Genomic DNA, 13,102 nt, shown 5'->3' with positions numbered 1-13,102 from the left:
TTGATTCAGTTGCCAAACATCTCTTCTGCAGATTGTCCTATAGGGGCTGTAGAAGAGCCAAGTCTTCAGCATGCAGCCCGCCTGGAAGTCTTCTTACTCATTGACCAGCCATTTTTCACACAATAGTCCGATATTAAGAAGATGCTCGCTATTCAGTAGTTCATTCTGAACCAGGGTCCTGGGGTTCACAACAAGCACTGCTTCATACAGATGCCTACGAGCATACACTCCAATTATAAGTAAAGGAAAATGTGAAGTATAGGATTTTCATTATTTGGCTGATGTCACGCATGCCACAATAGGGCTGGTTTGCTGCTTAGACCAATCACTCTGTCCCACTCCCATGCCTCACTATCCTCTCATCTAATGAACCCCAGTGCCCCTGGCATGTCTTCTTTTATTTCTACATCTTCAGAGCCCAAGTTGCCCCTGTAGCAAGATGGATACCAGACTATGGTTACCCCAGATTTTTTTGCCTTGTGTTTAGCTAATTTTCGAAGGGGTGTGGAATTTTCCAAATAATCTACTTGTCCAAGGGACAAAATGCCACCGAGATCTACATGTCCTATAAAGTCCACTTGTCCCACCTACTCCCGTCCCACATCAAACATAAGGGCTCCGGCTGACAGAGAAACATTAGTGCTTCCATTCTTATGAATAGGGCTCCCGGTTTTATGTGGCATTAATTTTTTTGACATTTGTCTGTATATTAGCCATATTTATTTTTTGTCAACTTTATCTATATTTATCCATATTTATTATGAGTTTTATGAAGGAAAAAAAGCAGAAACTGGTATATTTCCGCATTTATTTAACCAATAAAAATGCAGTCATGCTTGAATGCCTGCCAGGCTTCAGATATGAACACATGCAGAAGATAAATCAATGCGCTTATGTGACAATATGCACATTTCAGTATCAGCTTTGTGCATATCTACTGCTGTTTAAGCCTCTTTACTAAAGTTCCTTTTTTTAAACCCCTGACCTATCAATCCACACAGTTATTGGCCTGACAATCATGAAAAAGTGTATTTAGAATCACTCAAAAAGCACCCAATTTTAGTTTTTATCCATATTTAAAAATAAATACAGATAAGAAAATCAATGGTTTTCTGTCTGTATTTATCTGTAAAAATCAGTAAAAATGGAAAGCAGGGAGTCGTATTTAAAAAGAAAAAATTAGTTTGGTTGAAATACAATATTTGCCTAAGATCACACAATTTAAGCATGGAAGCTATTTTTTTTAATTTATCAAGCCAGAACAGGTTCTCTTTCACAAAGAGTATCTAAATAGTTAAGGACTGTCAAGAATTCTGCCACATCACAAATAGCAGATAACTACTGTAAATAAACTCTGCACTCAAGCAGGATGTTGCATAATGTCACAACTAATTGCAACCAGTACTTACTTAACTCACTGGTTTAAAAAACAAACTAATAATGAACATCTGTCGCCAACAAGCCACAGCTATCCAGAATACTGAACTATCCCAGAGCATGCAGACATATCACAAATAACGGACAGTCATCACAAACATATAATTCAAATAAGACTGCAGAGATACAATCACCAAAAGAATCCTGGACTATGATTAAATAATATAACGTGAACGTGCATTTGCAGAGCTATTTGAGGCAGAACTGAAGTGCATTGCAGAGCTGTTCATAGAGGCCCAGGCCCCCTGTTTCACACAAGCACACACACACAGTCAGATTGATCTAGTTGTGTTCATTGTCAGAGCTCTGCATATCTATTTGTATAAAGTAGCACATATCAAATTAACACACCACCAGAATTGAACTCCTGCTAAGTGAAATCAGCATTTTCTCTTCTTCTTTAATGCTAGTACCCTTCATATCTTCCTCGCCACTTCCCGATTTCACTTGTTTCTAATATTCTAGCCCGAGTTATTTTAAGACATGACTACACTTGCATATGACCTTGAGACTCACTGAAAGTGCATTTCTAATAAAAGAATGACTTTTTTTGCGGTTTAATAGCGCAAACTCTACCTGAACGTATTGGAGCGCTAAGATGAGCGCCAGTTACATTACCACAAGGACACTTATTTATTTCTGAGTGTATCAATGATATGTGAACCTATGCAGAGGGGACATTATTCTGGCAGACGCCAATACAATATTAAGGCGATCATTGTAGTCTTCACAGAGAAAAACAAAGTGGCTGCTAGAGGTACATCAGGTGCCTCCGTGTGATCCACCTTAGGCATTCTCTGCTACACTTGGAGCGCGGTGCAGCTGAAGTTGCAAAATTAAGTGAAACAATGTGTGGCTCAGTGTGACAGTTGCTCCCCTTATACTCAGTTAGGCAGCGCCCTTCCGACCACATAAGCACACGCCTGCAGATAACTTTATTCCACTGTAGATCACGCCTGATATCACTGCATGCTCTCCTTTTGTCTCCACCTTCACTTACTTTCTCCTTCTGAAGTTTTTAATCTGCTACTGTATTCGCGCCTCTTTCTTCCCCCCAGTGCAGGGCTGTCTCACTTTATCACGCCGGAACATTAAGCTGATTAATTGCCCAGCCAAAACACAAGCGCCCTACATGCCTCCTTGGTGGTGGAATTGGAGAGCCTTTCATGACCTTTTGCGATGGAGGGAGCGTTCTTCAGTGGAAATACTAATCCCTGTCACAAAGAGCTTTTACACCATCAGCATTAGAACAGTGAGGCGGCTACTTTCGTTTTCCAAAATCAATGTATTTTCAACCCCCGCATGAAGTCCTGGCACTGATGTGGCGATGTGTGCAGTGCTCATATTGCCCGCAATTAACTAACTTTCAAAGGAACAGTTAATTCTCCTTTTACAATTATTAAAGATACACTGCAGCGACGATGCTGAGGCATTTGCAGTTTTAAAAAAATGCACACAACGGGCTAAATTAATCCAGAAAAATAGGCACTGGCAAATTGAGCATTTTCTCTCACAAATGGGAAAGCTAGCGCTCATTTGTGAGAGAAATTGCCCAATCAGTGTCAGATGTCTGGTATGAAAGGGACTTTTAATCCATTCTGCATACCAAAAGAAACGTGCGCAGTCGGCAAGAGAAGTGATGAGTCAGCCCGCGCTTTCTGCAGCCACAATGATGCGGCATTAGCGACGGGCCGACGGCAGGCAGACATTAAAGTTCTAGTCTAATATTTCAGTGGAATCTGTATCCATGCAGGGAAAAATAACACTAGCAGTGCTATGGCGGGAGCCTTGGCAGTGCTTTAATTTGACCTCAAATGGAATTTCCTAATTCGCGGAGGTCCCGAAGTTCAACTGCTTGCTGAGAGTAGTGACGTTTCACTCCCCAGCCAATCACTGGCTAGAGCCCAGTGAAGTCATGGGCTGCTAGCCAATCAGAGGGCTCCAAAGGCTCTCTGCAAGCCCACAGCCTATTTTCTTGACGTGATTTAATGTCTACTTGTCCGTAGGACAAAATAGACATTAAATCTTCTTGCCCGTCAATAAAAACCACATGGTTCGGGCGTCGGGCGATAGGATTCCCCCACCCCTGTTTTCGACTTAGTTAGCCTGGGATCCTGCTAATCAGGGCACCAGGCTATCTGCTCTCACTGTAAAATGGACTTCATGTACTTTAGGTACATCATCAATTGGGAATTGGGTCACTCTTGTGAGTTTCTGTACGGTGTACCATAGGTACCCAGGGCATAGGTGCACCCAAGGCCTACCAGGGGCTGCAGCATATCTTTTGCCACCCCTGGCTGGCCATCCAAACTGACACAACTGGCTGATCACTCAGCTGGGGCAAGATCATGCAATCACCCCTTGCTTACGTATAGTATTCCTATATCTACCCTTATGTCTAGACACATATACACCTATAAGTCACTCCTATGGCAGGCCATAACAATCCTGGAGGCAGAGTGCTTGGTTTTATGTGAGATGAGGCTCTAGCATGAGCTGAGCCTGTCTGCAGCTTTCGGAACCATTCCTTATAGCGGTTCTAGGATATTGCCATACCATATACACTTAAGTGCATTATGAACCTCGAGGCTAACTTTGGTTTGGCTTTATCAAAACATGTCGTGTAAGGTGTCATACGCTTTGGAATACTACCCCCTCGCCAGTTCTGGCGACTGGGGTAGCATACCACCCTTCTAGAGGGAGAAGACATGTTGATCCTACTAATCCCGGTTAACGTTAACCAGAGCCTCCGTATCACAAAATGGATGCTGCTGCCACAGACACAAGTCTGACCTCCTACTGCTGGGAGTCCTTCCAGTGAGGGAGGCTTGGACAATAGGTTTCCTGTCTTGGGAGGTGCTAGCACCACCCCAGACAGGCCATAGTGTATTGGGGCAGGGAGGGCTGAATGAAATGAGACACTGCCTGGGGCACACAAGGTGTCCCATGCATAGTCCAGTTCAAACCGGTGCTGGGGCACTCCAGCCCCAGCTCTGGCGCGAAACTGGACAAAGGGAAAGGGGTGTAACCACCCCCTTCCTGGGTCCCACTTATAGGAGGGACCTAGCAGGTAATCTAGCCCCTAAATTTGGTATACAGGTAGGAGCTGAGTCCCAAGACTTTGGATTGTATCCTGACTGAAACTTGAAATGAAACTCTGGACCTTCGACATTCTGCTCGACATGCAAGACTGAAGAATCTCCCTTGTGGTCAGGGAGTGACCACCCTGCACAAGCAGGCACCATCAAGCGATCAACGGTTTGCTTTGTGGACGCTCCCGCTGGAGCCCAAACACAGAGCCTGATAAGCAGAGTCTAGTAGGGTTTGAGAGGAAAAAATCAATTTGGAATATTTAAAAGAGAAAATTTGGTGAACTTACGAATGCAATTTGTTCCAAAAGGTCATTGCTTTTGTTTGTAGCAAAAAGGGATGCCATCCAGTTAAACAGTTCGAAGGAACACACGTGTTCCTCGTAATCTGATGGTTCCAAGAGCAACTTGCTTGATATTCGATGTAACTTCGTTGTAAGAGGCGCTGTGCAGCTGCACAGGTGTTCCACTCAGCCAACTCTCTAAGTGCAGCAGCACGCATCAAACGGCCATCCCCACAACAGTCCTGATCATGGGCCAGTAATAGACCCAACAACAGATCAAAATCCGAGTCAGCGCATGACGTATTGGAGAGGCACAAATCCAAGGCCCAATAGAAAGGGCACTGCCAGCAGTAGCACACAGGCTGCACGCAAGTGAAATAGGCAAAGCGAAAAGTTAGTCCATAAATTACGCTAAGCGTCGCTAATGGCAAGCCTCCAAAAAGTTGTTTCATTCGGTCACGGTACAGTTGCAATTGTAGTAGGAAGGAACTCGCACAACCTGATAAATCACAAAGTGATAAAAAGTGAAAAGGTGTAGTGTGCTGCTAGAGTGAAACACTGTCTGGCCTGGCAGTGCAAAATCCGTAGGTTGCAATTGGCCAGGTCTGTGCAGTACCACAAGATGGGCAGCCATTGTATAACAGGAGCAGAAGTATCACCACCCGCCAGGGCTAGAATTAAGGGCAACCCTCCGAAGGCGCTGGAAAAAATACAATGGATAAAGGCCGGTTAAACTCCAAAAATCGTCTGAAAAAGAGGTCAAAAGTTAAAAAAAATTAGCCAGGCCTTCTGTGTCAGACGCATTCAATATTTGATGTATCAGTTCCACAAAATGGAGTGGGAGATTTCTATTCAGGAGTGACTCAATCTCACTAGATGTTCTCACCACCTACAATTCGAAGGGTCTCTCGAGCCGAAGTGAGGGCCACTTCTTGTTGAAACAATAGTGCTTTGAGTCTGCTTAGTTTATTGAAATCTGTTTTCAAAGTCGGAATGAAAGGCCAAAGAGAACTATCAACAATCCCATGCGGGGGTGGAAAAAGCACATTGCTACAACAAGTAACACGTTGTGAAACTGTTACTACGTACGGGATGCCTGCCCGTAAGCCACAGCTGTCGTGGTTATTAAAAATAAGATAACTGCCATTCGAAAGTAATGTAAGTGCGGGAATTACTGCTGGGGCAGGCGAACCTTTCAAAAAACAAGCTAGATTAGCGGCGGCCACATTACAAGCACAGTGCAATATAACCTGTGTGCAAACTACAAATGTCCTACTGTGGAATCGCTGTCCTCCCGTTAGGAAAACTTACTTATCTTCCTGTTGACATCTGTATGTGAAAGGTAAGGACCATCATTTATGAAGAAACGCTCTACCCAGGGATTCAAAGCGGCCTATCCGGAAGTGTTTCATGCACGATTTAAACTGAAATAGCAAGAATGGCCGTGAAATAACGTCATGAATTAACCATACAGATGAATCAGTCTCTGCTGCGGAAAATGGTAAATGTTCTAATTGTTCAATGTGCAACAATCTGTATGTAGCGACTTTCATGGACATGAACCTTTGTTTATCAGTCAAGTTAAATGGCATAAACAAAGCGGAAGTGTTCAAATAATCCCATGGTACTTTTTCCATTTTGAGAGTTTGCAACACCCATGCAAATTGCATCATGAATCGTAATTGATTTTAACCACGGTACAACACAGAAACATCACTTTGAACAATATCAATGACTGACTAAACAATATTATCTAACGTGTAAATATGGGAAGCCAATGCATTGATGCTAGTGTCGACAACTGCAAGAACTTTCTCCAAATTTGTTTTGTCAATTTGCTGCCTCCATCTACGAGAGTTTCCATAATTCATTATAAGCCTCATAGATAAATCTTTTTGACCTTGGTCATTTAGGACCCAAGATAAAATCAGCCAAAGTAATGTTGTTCGACAAAAGAGACAGGTGTTGTTTTACTGACAACAGTGTACAGTGTTCCAACCATTGCTGACTCAATTTCCCCACTGAGTAAGTGGTGGCTGAATGTGAATGCTGGAAACATGGATCCGGTCTAGTTTGTGTGAAGCCAGTCGTTGCATTATGAAAATGCGGTTGACAGGCATTGACATTGATGTGCCACAACAACCATCCTGAGGAGTGAACATCAGAGAAATTTAAACTGCCATTTCGAAACTGTACTTGTAGTTCGTTAATTGTATGATTGTTGTGTTTACGCCAATTATCATATTCAGCCACCAAGGGAATGGATGGAATATTCACATGTTTAGCTGTAGCCAAACCAATGAGAGTAGTTTGGTGCACTGTGTCATTTTTTTTTTTTTATCTTTTTATTATTTTCAAGACAAAGAAGGAAATAGACATACCAGGTGCCATACATTCAGACATAATAATAAGGCGAACAGGCATAAAAACAGGATAGATACTAAGCAACGACAAAATGGTTGAGACGCCTACGCTAATGGTTGAGAAGCAGGATATGCAACAGTACAATATACGATCCACATTAAGCGCCAGCCCTCAGAGCCTGCCCACCCATAAATCAGGATAATAAAAGAAGCATGAGCACCGGGTACTAGAATACAATCAGAGTCAGGATGTTCCACCAGCTACATTTGTAAAGAAAAGTAAAGAAGAGTGCGAAGAAAAAGGAAGCCATAAAAACAAAAAATGGACAAAACAATAAACCCATCCCCCCACCCTGCACCCCTGCATATGGCTATCGCCTAACCCCAACTAGCAGTGTGCCTGTCGCCCCAACTAACTAAATACTAAAAAGTAGAAAATGGAGGAGGGCATCTTCATACTTGCCCCCAGCCTCCCCTTCCCCCCGCCAGAACCAGGAGTCCCCAGACTGAGGTCAAGAAATCTATTAGGTTGCAAATACGTATCACAACAAAGGAAACTCCAAACACCGCCCAGCCTCCCGAAAGCCTCATGTTAGCAAACCCCATGACCAGCAAAACTCGATGTCAAACCCAGTCACTCAGCCTCATCCTTGACCCTTCCGATCAATGTGTGAGCCCCTTCCGGACGGAATGTCGCTTCCGCAGGATAGTCAAAACACAAAGAAGCTGTAATGAAGGTCAAACCGAGACGTAGCAAAGAGATGAAAGTGCTGAGAACTCCGTCAGGTCCAAAGACTCCCCACACCGTCATGACCTCCCAACGTTGTTTCGTCCGCCATCTCAGCGGTGCCGGTGTATAGGGGAGTGACGCAGTTTCAAACCAATAACAGTTACCATCAAAAGTCTCCGGAAAGGGAACATCAAATAGTCCTTCCATAGTCGGCAACGATCGTAGGCCCGACAATCCATTTGCGGCATCGAGTTCGCTCTCATTACCCCAACCACTGGTCAGAGGCTCCGACACCTCCCATAGAACAGGGTCTGCTTCCTCCATTGAAGTGGCCATATTGGCTATCTCGAGTCGTTTCACTTCTTGAAGTGGAGCAGGGTCCGGTCCAATCCGCCCAATATCAGACAAACGCGCTGTCATTGTATAAATGTGGGCTTCAACGCAAACATGAAGTGACCCTATGGCTGCCAGCACAGTTCGCAGTGACGGGTCACTCTCGGTCCGTTCCACCACTCCTCGCTCGGTTTCGGTCATATTCACGTCCCCAGAGAGCCGGTCTCCCCGGGGGGAACAGGTGGATGTGGAACGGATGACTGCAGAGGGGGACTTGTTGTTAGTTACAAGAACAATTCGGAATCAGCCACCGTAGGTGGAGATCCCAACCCAGCGAACACCGGCGGGGCCCTAACCGAGCCACCGGGCCAGGGACCCCCGTCCACCGCTGCAATTGTGCATCGTCACCCCTCCTTCGATAATCACCAAGGCAGCCAATCGTCATCAACATCGAGCCAAGAAATCCTCCACTGCGGTAGACCGGTCCCTGTCACACAACTACAGCCGATGTTGTTCAACTGGAACCCGGCTGGGCCAGTACTCGAGACCCCGGCTTTCAAGCAGGTCTAGGCCGCAAACTGCCACTCGACGTATCTTTGTCTACCAAACAGGTAGAAAACTCGGGATCGCACCATTAACCTCTAGTCCGGTTCATACACACGAAGGCAGGGCGCAAAAACAGGATAAATTACAGGATCTTCTGGCAGGAGTCGGGAGTCGGAGGTCGGCGGAGCCGGGAGCCTACGCGGCCATCTTGTTTGCTAGCGTAGCTCCTCCTCCTGCACTGTGTCATTTAAAAATAATAGTTGATTTGGAATGAGACATGCACGATGCAAAGCTTCGGCTCCCTGGACCTGCGAAGCTTTGGTACCCCAAATTGATTTCAAATCAATGGTTACTTTCCAGTGTTCGTAGCCCTGTAAGGCTAATTCAGTTCTAAATTAATTTGAATAAAGCAACTTTGTGTGTGTCAACATAAATTTAGATTGAGAGAGCAATTTTAATTTAAAGAAATAGGACTCTGGCTTGGACGTGTTGCAATCAGTAAAATAGGTGAACTTATTCTGAAGTATTTTGGAACTTCCTCTGAGGGAGTGGGTCAATGTTCCCACAGAGTAAAATAAAAAACAGGTCTAAACGTGTTTGTTTTATGCAAAAAATGATGACCATAATATTGATAACAGAATAAATCAGCATAATTGGCAGGATTTAAATACAAATCTTCAGCATTAAAAGCAGCATAATACTTTAAAAAGGAAAACAACGAATGTACTGCCCGTACATCCCAATCATCAGAATGTATATCCTGTGTTACCACATCTCCTGAGGAAATGCGAAACATGTATGGAATGTTGAGGACGTCCGTCGGCCCATGGATTTCGAATGCAACTTAAGTAATGATTATATCTGGGGAAACAACAAAAGCATACCCCCCGAAGGGTTGAAAGACAAAATAATAGACCTGGTGCACGAGGGCCACCTAAGGAGAAGCCTTACAAAAACTAGACTTAGGGAACATTATTGGTTTCCTAACATGGACTCTATGGTCGAAACCAAAGTCAAAAACTGCACTATTTGTGCCAATAGTGACAAAACAAAACACACCCAGCAGGCACCTCTATCCCCGGTTTACATTCCGGACAAACCATAGGAAAAACTGGCACTCGACATCTTCGGTCCGATCAATAGAAGATGTGTCATTAAAAGATTTGCCTTTGTTTTGACTGATTATCACTCACACTGGGTCGTCAACAAAATGGTGAAGCAAATCCCAACTGAATCCCTTATCAATTTCCTGCAAGATACTTTTGTAACAGAAGGCATTCCGTCCACCCTGGTCACAGACAATGGAGTTCAGTTCAACTCGTCAGCCATGACCAAATTCATAACTGGTTTAGCCATTACCCACCTTAAAACTGCTCTGTACTGCCCTCGGGCCAACGGCCTAGTCAAAACAGTAAACAGAATGATGAAAGAGAACATACAACTAGCTTGCATCAACCGTCTACCTGTTGAATGTGCTCTACAAGATATGCTCTGGGCATATCACAGGACTCTCAAACTGATCACGGGTATCTCTCCTTTCTTGTCACTCAGAAGAAGAAAACGCAGTACTAAATTCTTCCCCAACTGGATCGGGGGGGGGGGGGGGAAGAGGTGACAGTGCACTCTTATGACAATGTTAAATCCAGAATAGCTTCTCATCAAGCCAAGTACAAAGATCAGTATGATTACAAGCATGAGGCCAAACCCCAGATGTGAGCCGTAGGAGACTGGGTGGCTGTGAAAAAAACCACACTCGCGGGGGATCACATATCCAAGTTCTATGAACCCAAAAGAAGAGTTGAGATCAAAAACAACACGGTAGTCCTGGAGAATGGGCTAACTGGAGCATGGACCGCCTAGCGAAGAGCCCAAGCCCAGAGGTCACTCTTCACACTAGCTCCCAGACTTCTGTTGGCCACGGAGAAGTGACAACTCACCAAAGGAGCTTCATCAGAAGATACATAGTTTCACCAAAATACCATAAAGACTTTGTGATGCAATAACTTTAACCTTGATTTTTCGCCCTTGCTTTTTAGGGAGGGGGGGGGAGATGTGTTATAATCTATTTTATTCTCTAGGTTTATAAATGTGGGACTCTTTGGGAACCTTGTTCTTGGTTTTCCCTGTGTTCCCCACCCCTCCTCTTTTTACCCTCTTGGTACATTCCTTCTGTTAAGCCAGAGGCTGCCTTGGAATATTGACAAGAGCAGCCTGACTGGCAGAGTTCTAAGTGTGCTGTGACCTGTACTCGACGTACCTGTGATGGCAGAGTGGAGGCCGTAATAAAAGAATTCTTTACTTACCTGTTTCCAGTCCACTTTGAAACAAGGCTTATAATCATCCATAACCATTACAACATCATCCCCTCCACCAGTCTGGACATTAACAATTTCCAATGAAAGTGTTTTTAGGATAGTTCTCCCCTCAGAGCCTAGATTGTATAAAAGAAGAGCTTTTTTTAGAGTTGAATGTTTCACTAACAATAGTAAGTAGGATTCCAAACGTTTGTTCCATTGTTGCCAGTTCAACAGAGGGTTGCCTGACCCTTGGAGGAATGGTGATGGGGCTAATACTCTTTCCATGAGGTTATTCTGAGTGGGGGGAGGGGGGAGGGTGGGGGAAGAGGTGCTGCCACTCTGTTAAAAACTGGGACACAAAGTACAATTTGCACGCAAATCCAGTAATTTGCGTAATGTACCCTGGAAACTGGTGCAGACTACTTGCACAGTAACGAAGGGCTTGACTGTCACCGATAATGCAGGGGCAACGATAATCACCGATGTGCCTGTCACCCCCTTCAATCAATCAATCAGGGGTTTGTATAGCACGCCTACTCACCCGTGAGGGTCTCAAGGTGCTGCAGTGAAAGCTTACTAGCTAAAAATGGTCTGCTGAGAAGTGAGACCGTTCAAACATAAACGCCACGTTGCACTCGCGCAGCGTGTCTTTCGAAGGTGAGTAGAGCAAGTTATTTCAGTCACCGATGGGCATATGGAGGCCACAGGGCAATTCACACACGCAACCAATGCACCGGGTGATGCGTGGGCAAAACGCCAGCCCTGCTGGTGTTGCTTCGATCTCAGAAGGAAGCCCGCTCCACACAGGGCAGTGAGTTGTACACGCCGGGCACAGCACCCACCTGACACTCAGGTACATGGAGAAATGCCAGTCCAGAACAGCGTGTATCACCAGGCACGGTCCAGGAACAGCGCGTCGATAACGCAGCACCAAGAATGGGGATGTTGGGACCGACAGTGGATCGTCACCACTGAAAAGAAGCTCAAGGCACCAGGTAAGGAAGGGTTTGACTTTATTAAAGCTGTCGTCTCAAAAACCCCCAACTGCCATCAGAACCCTCGCCCACAACATTCGCCCAGGAACCTATGTATGCTACCGCTTCTGGGTACTAATGTGCACCCCCTTAGTTAGTCTAACGCCTGATGGGTGGTACATGGCTGGGCTGCCTCAGGGACCAAGCTATGGCCTTCAAACCCCAGGCTGGTTAAAGGTTTCACTTATGAGATGGGTGGAATTCATTTCCTATGAGTTTGCCACCTATGGATACAGATGGTATCTGACCGAGCTCTCATTCACACCTGGTCCACTCACAGTTACACTCCTAAACCTTTCCCTGGAATCTGCTGCAACAAAAGGATGGACAAGTCCTTAAGACTGAAGACAGCTCACCTTCAATGTCTGGTAAGCGGCTGCTACGGCAGGGGCTTCTTGTTCTGGTGGGTGTCCCTGAGCTGGCAGGTGGTGACGGCGCTGACGTCGGGTGAGCGGGCGGCAAGCACGAGCGATCTACCGCTTTACTGGCCGTGCGCCCCACGCGCACCGCCTCGCGGCATGCACGCGCACCACCATGTCAGTCAGACGCCGCACGCGCAGCATCTCGTGGCAGTCACGCGCCCCACTACGGTGACCTCGCGTCTGCGTCCATAGAAGGTGAGCGGCGTAGGAGAAGATACATAGACATAGACGGGGGACTGCGGCCACCATTCGAAGGGCGGCCCCAATCAGAGGGCCAGGTTCAAACCGCCGCCGTTAACAGTTAACGGCAGAGGAAGGAGCGGATTTAATTGGCGGTGTCGAGTGTTCGAAATAATACAAATAATTAGGGACGCTTTGTTCAACTTGAAAACTGTAAACGAATTTGTTAAGAGACTCAAACGCACACAACAGGAACCTTTGATCACACCGGAAACATCAAAGACACCGACGACAGGGGAAGGAAAAAAACAAGAGACTCAAACACACACGCACCTGGGGCCACGGCTTTCCATAGCAGAGTCCTTGCAGTGCAGATGACCAGCTGTG

At 45.5% G+C, this 13,102-nt stretch overlaps 1 protein-coding gene across 7 annotated transcripts in view; it reads right to left on the bottom strand.

The window, feature by feature from the left end:
• The window catches only part of LOC144773616 (transient receptor potential cation channel subfamily M member 2-like), a 4,189,411-nt gene extending 4,176,709 nt beyond the window's left edge, over nucleotides 1-12,702 (bottom strand). For 3 of the 7 annotated variants that reach the window (XR_013600029.1, XR_013600030.1, XM_078658762.1), the window contains exon 1: nucleotides 12,470-12,702. The gene's annotated coding sequence lies outside the window, so the exon portion shown is untranslated. The remainder of the gene's footprint in view (nucleotides 1-12,469) is intronic. The other 4 variants (XM_078658759.1, XM_078658761.1, XM_078658763.1 and 1 more) reach the window with 3 other exon arrangements.
• Between the last annotated feature and the right edge of the window lie 400 nt (nucleotides 12,703-13,102).

The sequence above is a fragment of the Lissotriton helveticus genome, chromosome 8, assembly GCF_964261635.1.
Source record: "Lissotriton helveticus chromosome 8, aLisHel1.1, whole genome shotgun sequence".
Classification (NCBI taxonomy): Eukaryota; Metazoa; Chordata; class Amphibia; order Caudata; family Salamandridae; genus Lissotriton; species Lissotriton helveticus.
Note: the sequence above shows the minus strand (reverse complement) of the source record. Positions and strands in the feature narration are given on the sequence as shown.